Raw genomic sequence first — 12,564 nt, 5'->3', positions numbered from 1 at the left:
TCTGGAGATAAGCCAAGCGCTGCTTAAATCAGGAGCTGAGTCAAAGGAGCTGAGGACATTTTGACATCTTGATCCAAGTAGGAAGAAGCTTTCAAAGGCAGCTTGAGGCAAAATTCACTGGCTGCACACATTGGAGTACTATCAAAGAAATCTTTGAGGTAACCCAGCCAGCATAGTGAAGAGAAAACCTCAAGTCTATCTGCACTTCAATGCTCACTGTAAGGCATGCTTATTTTCAGAATAGCTGATTCCTCACATTATGCATGGCCCAACCATTTCTGCTATATCTTTTATTGTTGTGGAGTTGTATGACAGCTCAGTGACCTTTCTAAAAATGCAAGTGTCCAGTATTGCATGCTGCAGTGTTGTATGGGATTTCAGTACAGACTGAGCACAGGAGCAATGGAGACAAGTTGGAGTGAGTCCTGAAAGTGTTCTGGGCTTCAAGTTTTGACAAACACAACCCCTTTCTAATAATGACTGGATAATATGTGCTTACTAGGGAGAAGAATCATCTTTTCTTGTTTCTTTCTTGGGGGTCATTGCCTGCACCACAGGTGTCAACAGACTGAATGGTTATAACATGAGTCTCAGAAGTGAAGAAAAAAAAAAGTGCCGTATGATCAACAATTAATGAGTTTGGTCTTTAATAAAATTAAAACAAAGCGCTATGAGGAGCTTTAAGAATGCTAAATGCATGATAAATAATATATAGCAGTTCAGAAGAAAACAGACACTGATTGCAATGTAATTGGACAAGAATGAAGTATTCACACACAGAATCCAGAATACTTTCTGAGAAGGATGAACACATGGTGCTTCTGCAGATATTCACAGTATTTTATCTTCAACAGAAATATTTACAGCATAAAGCACAAAAGCCACCCCTCAGTTTATATTGCAAAGCCAGGTTCAAGCAGTAAGTTTGTTCTTTAAGCTGGAAAGAGAAGCTAAGAGAGCTCAACAACTGGTAGCCTTCCTTCAACGCCAGTATGTATTTTTTTTTAGTCAATGGTAGTAAAATAATCAAATTACTATAATCTTGCCAAAGGAGCATATATTAAGGATGTTTGTTTTCAGTTACTTAAATGCAATCAATTGATACAAAAATTTACTGTTGTTAGTTGCATTCTTTACATGCTGCTAATAGAAGGAGCGATAGCTTTCAAGTAAATCTCATCTTAAACAGTATATTTTCCTGCCACTTTACAAGTCTAGACCAGCAGAGCAATTGTCAGGTATTATATGTTAATTTCTTTATCTCTGAACTGGCCCTTATTGGACCCTAAGCCCACACAAGAAGTTCAGTTGATTTTATACAGTCTTGAAAGATGTGGGAAATGCTCAGTACCTCAAAGATGGGCAACCTTGAGATAAAATTTTACTTGGCTGGATCTGTTTCATATTATCCACTGACATCTGAAAATATTCTAGTGGTTCAGTGCATTACAGAATAAAGACATTTGGTACTGAATATTGCACCAGCCCATATAACAGTGTAATGGAAAATGATGTGGCATTTATCTCATCCCACTGATTTTAAAGATATATCACTTTAAATCTTCAAGTTTGTGTGGTCAAGTGAACAGAAATAATGGATGATAACTTATGAATATCAGCATCTTCTTGGCTATTGTAGTAGTTGGATCATACAGGTGTTTTTCTTAGAAAAGGAAGACCTGTGATTTCTGCTGTGCCATAAGATAACCTGGCTCAAGTACCAAGTATCACAAGTTAAGAAATACTTGCACTTGAAAAATCCATTGTCAGACTCAAATAAATAAACAAATCCTTTAACAGCTCATATTTCTGTTTTACTATTCTTTAGAAAGGACTGAATGTCTTAAATGCTCCATAAAGGATTGTGTTTTGCTTCAAGAGGTGACATTCACTCTACCTTAACTTCAACCATCTAAGTTATTACTGTGAATTCTCGTGGGGGGTACCCTGCTTTCTCTTGTGACCAGACACTGAATTTACACTCATAAATTTTGGTTACTGAACTCAGGTTAGATTCCTAAAGTGAAGAGCATAGTACCTTTCTAAGCTGTTATTTTAATCTTTGAGTTAGTTTTCTGATGTTGCTATTAGCTCCATTGTGACACTGCCTAAAGCTAGGTTGGCCTCAGTATGTCTGTTTATGTATAAGATAAATATGAGCATCTCCAGTCTCATGAGATTGAGACTAGTCTCAACAGACAGCTGAAGGACTTTCTCTGTGGAGAAAAGGGACTGCTTTTCTTATCCATTTTCCATGGCCTCGCTGTAGACTTGAAAAGACAGCCCAGCTGTCCCAGGACTGGATTCTCAGCTAGTGTTAATTTTAACCTGCAGGCTCTAACAGCTCTGACAGGTTCCTCAGGCTGAAGACAAGTCCAGTGGTTCACCTGAGAAGGTTAATTAAGGGTACTTCATGCCAACTTTTAATGTGCAGAGGGGGCCTGGTGATGTAAGATTTTTTTTCAAAAAGGGAATGGTGTATCACTGTTGTCTTTATGCATGCATTTGTCTTCTACTTGCATACACAAACTATTCACTCAAGTCTGAAGTCTATACTTATGACTACTGGGTAATGCATAAAGGCAGAGGTAGATCTCACTTGAGAAAGTTCTCTGCTCAGATGCAAGACAAGTGGTGGAAGAAGAAAAACATTCTATTATTCAAGTTTTATACTGATGTAATTGAATAAAGTTCAGCTTTAAGACATTTAGTCACTGAATATTATTCAGTATTTATTGCTTTATGATCTTAGATTTCATATAACTACCATTTCTGTTTGAAATATTAGAAAGTATTTTCAAAGAAAACATATATTTCTTCTATTTTTCTGCCTGTCATTTTTATTATGATGAAAGAATCACATATGAATTGGGGGGAAAGAAATAATTCCAGCATTTGAGTAGAGGTTTTCAGCTTGATGAACAAGTTTCTTGCAAGTTCTTGCTTTGAGTGGGTGTAATTTCATTTTCACTTGTGGGAGAAAGGGACTTACCACCTATGCTGTTCTGAACTAATAGCGCTAATTATTAATTGAACATTCAAGATTTTCTGGTCCATCTACCTCAAAGTAAAATTGGTAAGTTTGTTATATCATATTGTCATCATCAAAAGTGTGGCCAGAGTTGTTCATTCAGGAAAGGGTCCCACCAGTAGAATGAACTCTCCTGTGTAACAGAAGAAATGACATCGAAATATGGAGCTATTTCATGCCAAGGAAAAGAAAATATTACTTAGCATGGGAAGAGGGCCTCAAAAGCAGGACTGCAGAGAAGTAAGCTTGACAAGCTGCTTTGACTTGGCAGAGGGCTTGTGCGTAACTCAATCTTTGCTCTTGAGAGCAAGTTTATTCCCTTCTTTATTCTTCTCCTTTAAACAGTTACACAGGTCTCCTTCTGCATTCTTAAGATGTCAAAAGCAAATTGCAAATCCTGTAACATGAGACATGATGCAGATTTGTTCAAAGTTAAGGCTTCACCCTGTGAGAATCTGAGTATCCTCAATGCCATCCAGTGCCTTAAAGACTCAGACCATGTAATACATATATAACATCATTCCTCCCACTGCAAATTTTTGTGATGCACTGAGCTTACCTGAGGATGATTAAGATCATTAAAGTAATGGAGAAGAAATGTGGCAGAAGAGGAAGATCCTGCACGTACACACCTGGATACCTTTTGCAAGCATGTCATCTTTGCTAGGCATCAGTGACAGCAATAGACAGTGATAAAACACAGACTTGAATGGGTTGGGACAAATTAATATTAATAAAAAGCAAGACAGGATATAAGCAAGGTAAGATTTATAGATGACCTTTCCTTAGACAAATCGATATAGCTGTAAAACCACACAAGCCCTTTGGCACACTGGCCCCAGATTAGGTCTAAGATATAAAACCTCAGTTTCAGGCATGAATAAGCCTTTCCATGCCTGAAAATTTGTCTTTCTTTTTCTGATTTGTTCTTCTACTTGTTCCAGAGGTTCCAGTTAAATTATTCTTTTTATTAAATGAAAAGTATCAGGTTTACCTGAGACTCTGTTAGGTTAGCAGTTCCCAGACCAGAGTCTAACACCTTATGTTGGTCTGTGGAATTAGAAAACTAGGGTTCCTGGACAGTAGTGGAAAAAGTTTCGGAAGTATTGGTTTAGGCCATCGTGCCAAATAAAGGGTGAAGGAAACTAGCCAGTATTATAAAGCTAATGGATCCAACTGGCCATCCCTTCCACCAATATCAGCTTTTTATTCATCCAAACAAGGTCATGTAATTCCCATACAACTCAGCTATCCTTCTCCCATCTACTTACAGTTCAGAGGAGAATGTGCCTCTTTTACCCCAAAATATTGGCAAGTGTATCAGGAATTAAAGTTTCTATTAAAAATAGATTTATTTTGGACGTCATTTAGACTTTGAAAGATTTGGCATCTATGACACCTGATGTGGTTGCTGTCTATTCTGTTTGTGCTGTTTCTCCTTCATCACAAGCTTTTACAAGATAATATTGAGTCTTTTAAATTTAATTAGAACCTTATTTGATTCTCTTTCTGGATCTGGCTCTGCTAATCATGGTCTGAATTTTTTCAGTTCTCCATACCCAGTAAAAATATTATTAGATAGCTCTTTGTTGTGGTATTTCACAATCTAAAATGTATGCTTCTCATTTGAAAATATTATACACATCACTTCAGCATGGTATTTCAGAGAGAACCATAGCTGGGCTGAGGAAATTAATATTTCTCATGCTGAAGTGCATGTTTTAAGTATATGTATTAATACTGCATTTATGCAAAACCAGTTCTATGGATTTCTACTCACTATTAGAAAAATAGTAGACTTTTCCTCCCTGATAGTTCCCTTGTCTTGGGACTACTTAACCAAGATACTACTGACCATGACTACATGGGAAAGTTTTGTTCCAGTGAGTTACCTCTGTATGAGTAAACTAAGAAGGGACAGGATACTGGCTTGAGCATTGGTATACCATAATCCATATAGACAAATCCTTAGTATGCATGTGCCAATCAGTACTCTCCCAGGCACTACAGATTAGGGGACAATCAGGGTGACAGACTATACCCAGAAGGTGGCATGGATAAGGCCACTGTGCTTGTGGGGTGGGGAAACAAGAGTTTAGGTATGTAGACAAAAGCTATGCAGGTCCAAACACTAGGCCTGACCCATATTAACAAGTCTGATAACGATGTAGCTACGTTCTATCTTATCAAATATAGTAGTAAGATTTATTTTCACATTTTTATTTATATATTGCCACATTCTGTTTTTCTGAACTTCAGCACATTAGCCTAAGAAAACTGCATTTACTTTGGGTTGGAGTTGGATTCCTTAGGTTGAGTATGGAAGATGCTGCTCCCTGATACTTACTTAGAAACATTAATAATCAGATGAATCTCAGCAAAGACAGATATAGAGTTGGTCATGAAATGTATTTTTCCTATGAAAACATTTAATCAAAAACAAGCCTAGCATATTTTGCTTGCAATTTTAAATGCTTCAGTCCTGAAGCATTAAATCATTGCCCCACATTCCTGTTTTCACATATAGTTGGGTTTCCTTCCTGGATGCCATATATTGACATATACTGTTGTATTTAATGGGACCACTAGCATGACTATGAGGTTTTGCAGCACGTGAAGGCTTGCAAAGCCCCACAGAGAGTGGAAGCTTGTGAAAAAAAACACTATAGTGCCCAAGTATTGAAAACTGTTTTCAGAAATTCTTATTATTAGGAAAACAGCTGCTTTTCAAAAAAAAAATGCTACAGTTAAAATCTAATTTCTTCATACAAAGACATTTGAAAGAAAAACTTGTGAGCAGTCCCTGCTATATTACAATTTCCAATCTACTTGCTTGATGGATTCTCATTTTGCTATGAATAATTTATTAAGAAAAGTAATTTGCTTATTCCATGGTAATTCTTAGCTTTAGAACATAGTATTATACCTAGAAAAATGCAGAAACCACCAATGCCAGTACTGTTTCAAAATCCTTTCTTTAAAGAATTTTCATTTATCAACTAGAAGAACCAGAATTCTGAACCAAACTTTAGGGATTTACAAGTGTAGGGATCTCCACTAACGTAAACAAATATATATGTTCCAACAGAGATGATCCCTGCCCCAAAGTTAGAGAAATCTAAACAATTTATGAGTTGGAAAGAGAAAGCATTGGCATTATCATTTCAGAAAACTTATTTCTGTTGCCTATGAGAACAGAGGGATCTGTGGCAGGAACTGCATGTAAGTCTACCTAGTCCTACTGTTTTGCCTGACAACAGTCAACCAGTAGTAACAAGGAACTCACTTTTATTCAAAACTAGTGGTTTTAATAGTCTACCACTGAAATCAAACTTAGGGTTACAGTAAGTCTTAAAATTTTTAAGGGATCCTGAAAGAATCTTGATGAACCTGTAGTACAGTTCTGAATTTTCTTCTTCCCATTGAGGTTATCTCTATAACTTCGAACCTCTGTTTGCCACCCCTGTATTGACACTACTGAGTCATGAACTCTTCAAAAACAAGGACATAAAACCAGGGAATTCACTCATGTCATACCTGGGGTTATATCTTTGATTTTTTGCAGTGCCCCAAGCAGTGCAGAACTTTTAGGCACGCTAATGTAGTATTTGCATATGAGCCAAAAGACTCTTTTTAACTCTGGCCTGTCTTTATTTACCTTATAGCTTAGGCATTCTTAAAATGCATTTGTGTTGACGAGCTAGTGCGAAGGAGATTATTAGTGCTTTTTGAGCAATGAAAACAAGCAAGCTAAGAAAAAAACACTTTTGAATTTTTCTAGCTTTACGTTGTAGGTTCACGGCTCCTTCCACATTGTGCTGTCAGCGTATTTTACTAGCCTATATCATTTTTATAGATCATGAACAGTAGAGGCCTAAATTTTGACCCCTGTCGGGCCCCAGTAAATCTAGTTTTCCACAATCTAACATAGCTTCTCTGTTTTCTGTTTTTCCATCAGCGCTTTATCCACTCCCATGTACTTCTCTAGATCCTGGCAACTTTTAGCTTAAACAGAGACCAGTAGTATGGAACTTTGTCAAAATGTTCTGAAGATCCAAATAAATTATGCTGTGTTTTATCAGCTTTGTCTGCAGCCTCCTGAAGCACCAAGCTAGCCAAGACCTTTTCTTTCTAAATCATTCTTGTTATCTCTGTTAGTTTAGCACTACGTATTTACTTTTATAACATGTCCTTTACTATATTCTGTATTAAATACCATAGTGATGGGACTGCAGTTCCTTGAGAATGCCCTTTTCAACTTTGTGCAGAGCTGTACTGTATTATCCATTCATTTCATTTGTGGTATGTTAACTGAATAAAACAAGCTTTCCAGTACTCTACTGGAAAGCAACCCCAAGTGTTTCATGAATCCTAGTGCCTTTTTTTTCCCCAGATTCCTATTTAAGGGTCCCCAGTTCTTCAAAGATTTCCACTGCTGCTCCATAAAGTTTGAACAGATTCATCTTTACAGATTTATACTGAGTAGTGTGATGCCAATAAAATCTTTACTGCAGAAGTTTTCAAAATGTGTTCAGCAATGTGTAAAACCTTTGAAAGATAGTTGAAATATTGTAGGCAATTGTTTTGTTGTCAAAGGACATGTATGCCATGAGTTAAATCAGTTTCCATTCCAACTTGGATTTCCAGATTTTGTAATCATTTTTGATTGGCCATCATTTATAAAGGAAGTTCTTTCTGGGATAAAAATTATTTTTATAATGTTTAAAACTGGTTATTTTGTGAATCTCAGAGACTTAACATGAAGCCAAGTTTTGAAGAATATTTGAACAGCTCATTTTTCCAAGTGTATATAGGAAAATTTCTGTTCTTAAAAATCCCTTCACAGAACTCATTTTTAAAAGACTTACAGATTTTTCATGTTTTAGCCTTGAAAGTGTCAGTTTCTTTAGATGTGATTTTTACAAAGCCAGTCAATTGCTAAGGTAAAGAATGATTATCACTTCAATTACATCTCTGCTTTTTGGAACCATTGGCAATACTTTCAGATTCAACACATTTCCTTTTCTTATAAACCAGCTGCAGACATGATGGGCAGAATAAATCTTTGGTTTGTTAAATCAGTATTATCAGTGACACTAACACGTCAAGTCAAACTGAGCTTGAAGCTACACTCCTGTTAGTTCTCAGCAGCAAGCAGAGGATCCTTCATGAAAGGACACTGGTTTTGCTTAGAAGGCTCAATTCAGTTGTTAGACATAGGCTTCCAGTGTCATCTGAGAAGATTCAGGATGCCCTAGTTGACCTCCAGGTGAAATGCCCCACAGCAGGATGTTGGTCTCATGTAGATTTTGGCCTATGTCTACAGCCCTTTGCAGATGTCTTAGGCAATCTGCTGTATCTTAAATGGCATGACATAACTGAATTCACAACGGAGTTCTAAAGACCCTTGTCTTTAGATGCATGCACTAAAAGATGTTTTGACTGGTCTAGTCACCTTAGAGTGTTTCTGCGGTTTACTGAGAAATAGGCTCTTCTAGTGTGCAACTCATCTTAATCTATTTTAGGAATCATTGAGAAGAAACAAGTCATAACCAGGAGTCCTCTTTTCTCTCCATTAGTTGTTGTCTGGGATCCCCATGGATCTTATGGTAAAGGTTTCTCTGGTCTGGGTGTGTAGGATGCCCCTGTTCAGGCAAATGAACTAAATCCATCATCAATGCAGTTAATGCAGTATGTAAGATGCAGTGTAGCTCTTTAGCAGGAATATGACAGTTCTCTAGATTTCATTTCATTCATTGACTGCAAACCATTTGCTCAATTAATTTGTTTAAAATATGTATCTGTAAGCATCTTGGCTGCCTGAGTGTACCTGAAATACCCACGTGGGGCTGGCAGATATGACAGAGAACCTCAGGAAGATCCACATTTTCTGTAATGGTAGCTGCAGGCCAAGACAAATACACCACATATGCCACTATGTGCCTACTTTTAGGAAACTGACTCTGTGTCTGGATCTCTGCTGACTAAAAGTGGAGCTCACATGTAGACACCTACATTGCAGCTCTCCAAAGTTTAGCTGTCTGAAGGAAATTAAATTCCACCCTTTCTATAAATACAGCCAAGGAGTGGTTCAGTAGCTTGAAGCTGGGCATTGCTGATCCATTGAGTTATCCATACAAGACGTGTAGCCCAACCTTATAGCTTAACATACAGGAGTCTAACTGCCACTCCAGAGGGACATAAATCTTTTAAACCCCAGATTGTAGCTGTCTGTTAGCCACAAAAGATTCTAACATGCCTCAAACTACACTAAATGCCTCTGTTTCAGCAGCTGAATTTCTCCCTTAAACTTAGACTGATTAATTTAATTCAGAGGGACATGGGCTCTCGAAGAATTTAAAACCCTGAAGTAGGAGCATGAAATTTTTGAGAGAAATCCTTGAGTACACTGATGTTACTACATCAAAAGGGGTACAAGGAAGAGTTAAAGTGCTAAATGCTTGTTCATTGACACTGTTTTAGACTAGTCCATCCTGTTCTTTCCAAGACATTTCTGCTATAAGTAGACCTAGTTCTAAGCAGAGTGGATATGAGCCATTTGATGCCACTTGATCTCAAGATATGTAACTGGTTTTGCTTTGCAATGAAGAACAATCGCCCCAAAAGCCTTGGTTAAGGCTCCTGCACTTTACCTGGACATATGAAGATTTGCAGTGCAAGACATGATTAAAAATTGAAGGTTACTGTCTAATCTAGTGGCTGAAGTGCATCAGACTGGTGAGCCTCAAGTGGCAGTGGCTGCCTGTATATTTAGCTTGAGCAGACAGGGACAAAGTACAAAACCAGGCCTTTAGGCAGGAACAGAAGCTCAGAAAACATTACTTGGCATGCATCTCCTGTAAAGGTTAACGAGTCAGGCCCTTACAGGCATGTTCCTTCTCCGAGTCACTGAATCTTTTACACTTTTTCAGAAAAGTGAAAGAGCTTTCAGAGGAGAGGCTAAAAATACGTCCTCTCCTGAGCAGCCAGTAGCCTGGTAGGAAATAAATCCAGTTCTGCCGCAGACCAATGCCTGGTCTTGGAGGGAAAGTTGGGACATGAAAGGAAAGGCATGGCATTTCTATCAGATCAAGCTTCTCAAGCAAGCTTTGAAAATCAGTAACTGCTTTGTAAAGTCTGGTGGAACTGTGATAGGAGATATTAACCATACTGTTCTGCCTCATCAGGACTGAGGTATTGGAAATCACTAAAACCAGAATGCAAATGTTAAGAAAAATTGATGGCATAGGGCTATGCATCTCAGTTTTTCCCGTGATTAAGCAGGAGTTGATTGGGGCAGGCTAAGAACCCATATTTTGCATTTAGAACAATTCAAAGTCAAGCGACAGAGTATGTTCTTAAACCAAGGTTTCACATGTAGCAGCAGAATTGGAAAACAGTATATTTATGTTCACATGCTTCTCATCCAAGGTACTAAAATCCACTGAGAAGGTCCATTTTGGTCCATCCAAATAGGAGTACATGAACAATACATGGGGAATTACTTCTGTGCTAAATTCTGTGTGTTTAAAAAATTATTGTCCATACTGAAGATATTTGGAGGATAAGTCTCTTAGTGATACTTCCTTTTCTAAACAGAAAAGGGGTTTGAAGCCAAGGTTAGACTGTTCTAATTCTTGGGCTATTTTTCCTCCTGGAACATGTACTGCAATATTACAGTCTACAAAGCAAATCTTATAGAACTATATAAACAAAAGAGCATCTAGATGTGCTGCTTACTTTAACTTCAGTAAGTGTATCAAAAGAAGCAGCAGCTGCCACAGTTAAAAGCAAAATATAAATTGATCTAAATCCCTGATCAATTCACCCTGATCTTTCACGTAGTACTGTATTTAATGGCATTGGTCAGCATGACTCAATCTTTTAAGAAAAAATCTTGAGGTTACTGGCTGAACTTCTGGCCTTTCGCTAGCTTACTCTGACGTCTTAACTACTATTTAAATGTTAGTATCTGAGCCACCATCAGAAAAAAAAAAAAAGAAGAAAAAAAAAGGAGTGTGGGGGGAAAGGTGCTCAAGACAAGAGTGGGAAAAAAAGGAAAGAAAACCGACTCAGTTCAATAATCCCATATGGCCAATTGCTGTAGCATTTTATTTTGGCTTTTTTTGGTGTGAGAAAGTGTAATAAGCCTGCATTGATCTATGGACCTTATTCTTTGGGGAAATATGAGTCACAGATGCATACTTTGGAGACACTCTTAAAAAATATTATCTCTCAAGTGTTGTGTGAAGCTTTACAGCCTTCTTCCTGCAAATCTTCCATGTCACTGTTAGAACCAAGTCCAAAATATTTACATCTAAACAACTTATGGCATCTGTCAATAAAATTCAGTCTGCTCCTAAACATTTCTAAGTGCAACATTTAAAACTGCATAAACAGGAGTGAACTAGTAGCAGTCTAAAGTTGTCATCATTGACAGTTATGATTTATCTTAACTCTCCCTAGCCATTTGGCTAAAGTTTTAAGTAAACACTTTCAGTCTTCCTCATGTTCTCTTTACTGCCACCTCCCACTAATAAGAGATGTTGCCAAGAAAAGCAGCCAGACAGTTCATTTACCTCCCAAACTTGCCTGAAAGTAGCTTGCCTGGTTTAGACAAGGGTCGAAACTACTACTGCACATTTTCAACAGATGGAACAATGCTTCACAAATTATTTACATTAAAGTTATTTGCTTTCAGGATGTGTGTTTAACGAATGGTTAGTTGAGTGAAATATTGCAGCTCAGACAGAGAATGCAAGCAATTCAAGCAAGCCATTTATGGTGATAGATGTAGCTGTGATCCCTAATTTTCTACAAAGCAATGTAGCATTTTGTCCTCATTCTTCACTAGCTCCTTGAATCTGACAAAAGTATGGTTTCTATTTTCACCCTCTTCCTCCTCTGCTACCCCCTCCCCTGCAGGCACAGTTCCATTAATCAGCTAGGTTGTAATAATACCTTACACTGATAAGACATTCTCTCATTAGCAGATCTTCAGAGATCTTCATAGTTATGAAGAACTCGTTCCCATTTTAAAAATGAAGACATAAAGGCTTTACAAAGTTTAATGTGTTAATTGAAGCCAGCCAACCAAATACAGACTTGAAATCTGAAAACCCAGCTCCTCCTCCTCTCTCCAATCTCACATACTGTGTTATTTTTCTTAAGAAAGCATTTGAGATGTCACTGCTGCTAGCTACCATCACCATGGTTCTGAAACTTTAAACAGGAGAGTGAATTGCATAGGAACTACATTTCTAGTAGTTGCACTCCACCTTAAAATACTTTCCGCTCCAAATCAACCCAATGCAAAAAAACCCCCTCCTCACTCATTTACGTTTCTGACAGAAAGGTATCTGCAATATTCTGATTGTCAGAAGACTAATAAATAATTTCTCTAAAATACCAGGCCACTAATAAGATTAGGAAAAGTTTGTTCTCAGTCCATTGAAAACAATAGGAATGTTCCTGACATCAGTAGGCTTTGCTTTGGACCTGCAGAGAAGGGCACACCGGGGACAATCCTAAAT

This window comes from Haliaeetus albicilla, chromosome 18 (genome assembly GCF_947461875.1).
Source record: "Haliaeetus albicilla chromosome 18, bHalAlb1.1, whole genome shotgun sequence".
NCBI classification, from domain to species: Eukaryota; Metazoa; Chordata; class Aves; order Accipitriformes; family Accipitridae; genus Haliaeetus; species Haliaeetus albicilla.
The sequence above is the reverse complement of the archived record's forward strand: the minus strand, read 5'-3'. Positions refer to the sequence as shown.